Source organism: Chrysochloris asiatica, unplaced genomic scaffold, assembly GCF_000296735.1.
Source record: "Chrysochloris asiatica unplaced genomic scaffold, ChrAsi1.0 scaffold00386, whole genome shotgun sequence".
NCBI lineage: Eukaryota > Metazoa > Chordata > Mammalia > Afrosoricida > Chrysochloridae > Chrysochloris > Chrysochloris asiatica.
In genome coordinates, this window is record NW_006408904.1 from 888,691 (window position 1) to 892,249 (window position 3,559).

Consider the following 3,559-nt stretch of genomic DNA (forward strand, 5'->3'; position numbering starts at 1 on the left):
GAAGAGAGTGTTCAGAGCTAAGATTGAGAGCAATCTAAGAGTGAGGGAATCTAAGAGATTTGATGAGCCCAACTGTCTTAGGCTGGATACCCTAGAGAAGCAGAAGCAGTGAAGCATATAATAAATATACTCTGGTTGCTGTCAAGTCAATTCCAACTCATAGTGACCCTGCACAGGGTTTCGGAGGAGCAGCTGGTGAATTTGAACTGCCGACATCATGGTTCACAGTTCAGTGCTGATTCTAGGAAATGGCTCACATAATTTTGCAGACTGGTAAGTTCCAAATCTGTAGGTATCACACTGGAGACTTCTCCTGACTCATGTTGCTGCAAGGGCTGGCAAAACCAAAATCTGCAGGTCAGGCAGCAGGCTGAAGGTTTCTCATGTAGCAAGAACAGGATATCAGAGGATGATGAAACAAATGCAGGATTAAAAGAGATCATGTGAAGGTTATCAGAATGCCCATAAGTAAGGGGGATTCAAAATATTCATTGAAAAAGGAATTAAGAGACCATAGAGAGTCAGTCATGAGCAAGCAAGTAGGAGGCTGTTCAGTGGACAAATCAAAGGAACTTGATTCTTCAAGCTCATATGGCAGTGATGCTGATAGTGAAGTCGACAAAAAATTAAAGAGGAAAAAGCAAGTTGCTCCAGAAAAACCAGTGAAGAAGCAAAAAACTGGTGAAACTTCAAGAACATTATCGTCCTCTAAGCAGAGCAGCAGCAGCCGAGATGATAATAGGTTTCAGACTGGGAAAATGAGGTATGTCAGTGTTCGGGACTTTAAAGGGAAAGTCCTAATCGATATTAGAGACTATTGGATGGATCAGGAAGGTGAAATGAAACCAGGAATTAAAGGTATTTCTCTAAATCTGAGCAGTGGAGTCAGCTGAAGGAACAGATTTTGTACATTGATGACGCGGTAAGGAAACTGTAACATCAGAGCCGTATCCAACTGTACTGCTGTAGTCGTTTTCATCTGTTTGTTTACATTGGCTTTTGTTTTCTACCTCTTGTTTTCCAATCTATTGTATATTTGGATTGCAGAATAATTTGTAAGATGAATACTTTTTTTTTTTAATGTGCGTCATTAAAAATGTTCTGAGTGAAGCTGGTTTGTCGATTTTATTAAGGAGAATTGCTTGCGCCCACTAACCTAATGTAAAATGAAGTCAAGTAATACAAAACAAAAAGAGAGAGAGAGATGATAGAATTTTTTCATGAACTTTTGGAAGCCTCTGTGTATTGGATGTAGGCTGCACTCCCAAGAAAATTCCCCTTCCAAATGATCAGATGTTCACATCAGATCACAAGATGAAGGATGATTAGATAATGCCAAACCACTGAGAATTATTGCCTATCCAAGTTGACACATAACACTAACCATTATATCAACTATGGTCATCTTTGAACTTAAGAAAAATAACATATCCGGGAGAAAAGGCACAGCTAAGGCCATTGACTCTAGAGATAATCAGACTTTGGTTACCTCACCTGCTACCCAGGTTAAAGGTTAAGAGTTACATTGTGGAATCTCACAAACCTGGGGCTTAACCTGCTCTGTCATTTGCTAGTTCTAATTCTCCCCTCCCCTGCTACCTCTGGAAGCACCAGCACAATATCTCAAGAACCTCCCCAAATAGGAAGAAGTATCAAGAACCCAAATTTCCAAGTCCATGGAGCAGCCCCTTGGTTTAGTGGTAGAATTCTCATTTTCCATGTGGGAGACCTGGGTTTGATTTCCAGCCAATAAACTTCATGTGTATCCACTATCTGTCTCTCAATGGAGGCCTGTGTGTCCCTCAGATACTGAGCAGGCTTTAGTGTGGTGGTGTAAGATACTGTACTACAAGGTCAGTTTCAACCCCAAGGTTGGCGATTCAAATCCACCATCTGCTTCTCAGAAACCCTATACAGCGTCACTATGACTTGGAACCAATTTGACAACACTTACCAACAACGAAGATAGGCTAAGACTAAGATGGACTAGAAAAAACAGTCCAGGTAATCTACTTCTAACAATCTGCTGTTAATAGTCTGATCCTATTGGGCATGGGGGACTCAATAAGTCAGAAACTGACTAGACAGCAGGGAACAACAAAAACAACTAAACCTAGACAACAGATTCCAAGGTGACAAGAACATCCTCAGGGCTAAGGGAAGGTCTACAGTGCTGGTCTTCACAGCAGCTGTCTCTTTCTCTGACCTATCATACCAGTATTGCTACCTAAGGATCACTTGGTAATTTGTAGGAGCATCAGATTGATTGAGGAGTCCTGCATTTTGTGGGCAAGGACTAGAGTGGCTAAGTACTCTGAAATACAGTGGACAAACAGGAGAGAGAGAAGTAAAAGTTTGACTAAAACAGGTAAAAATCCTGTTTATAATATTTAAGAATCTATTCACACACAAAAAAGAATGATTTTTAACAAACTTTAATATACCTTAAATTTCCTAGAAATGAACTTGCTATGTAATACTGGAGAGACTTTTTCTTTCCTTTATTCAGAATTGTACATTTTTTTAAACCAATTTTGAAAAATGATATAGCTTACAGTACTTCTAAAATGGAAAGAACTGGAGAAAAAAATTCAAGTCTTGACTTGCAATAGGTGTGGTGCTATGGGTTAATGCTCTGGACAGTAAAGTTAGTTTGAAGCGCAAAATTGGTGGTTCAAACTCATCAGCTGCTCCTTGGAAACCCTACAGGGTTATTATGTGTCAACACCAACTCGATGGCACCTAACAACAACAATGGGCAAAATAGTGAATGATGTAAAAAACATTAAAGGAAGATGAAATGTAGAGACTGTACCAAAAATGGTCAATGTTCAACCATTTCCAGAGGTAGCATATGATCAAGATCAGTGATACTGAAAGAAGAGGTCCAAGGTGCATGAAGGCATTGGCAAAGAACAAGGCTCAGAAAATTGATAGAATACAAATTGAAATCTTTCAACAAACTGATGTGGCACTGGAGGCGCTCACTCATCTATGACAAGAAATTTGGAAGACGGCTACCTGGTCTATGGATCGGAAGAGATCCATATTTGGACCCATTGCAACGAGAGGTGACCCAACAGAATGCAGAAATCATTGAATGATATCAATAAAAATTTACATGCAAATATGATTTTGCTGAGGAGAATTAAAAAATGGTTTCAACAGTACATTGACAGAGAGGTACCAGAAATTCATATCAGATTCAAAAGAGGACTTGGAATGACAGAGATCACTGTTGAAATCAGGTGGATCTTAGCTGAAAGCAGAGAATACCAGAAAGATGTTTACCTGTGATTTATTGACTATTCAATGGCTTTTGATGTGTACATTATGACAAACTATGGATAACATTGGACAGGATGAGTATTTCAGAACATTTCATTGTTCTCATGAGGAATCTGCACATAGACCAAGAGGCAGTCGTTTGAGCAGAACAAGGGACATGGAATGGTTTTAAATCAGGAAAGGTGTGCTCCAGGGTTGTATTCTTTTATCATACTTATTCAATCTGTATGCTGAAAAAATTATCCAAGAAGCTGGCATCAGGAATGGAAGA

The 3,559-nt window shown here is 39.4% G+C and overlaps 1 pseudogene; it reads left to right on the top strand.

Annotated features, from left to right (window-relative positions):
- The first annotated feature begins 527 nt into the window (after positions 1–527).
- LOC102825852 lies at positions 528–937 on the top strand (annotated as a pseudogene).
- The last annotated feature ends 2,622 nt before the right edge of the window (positions 938–3,559 follow it).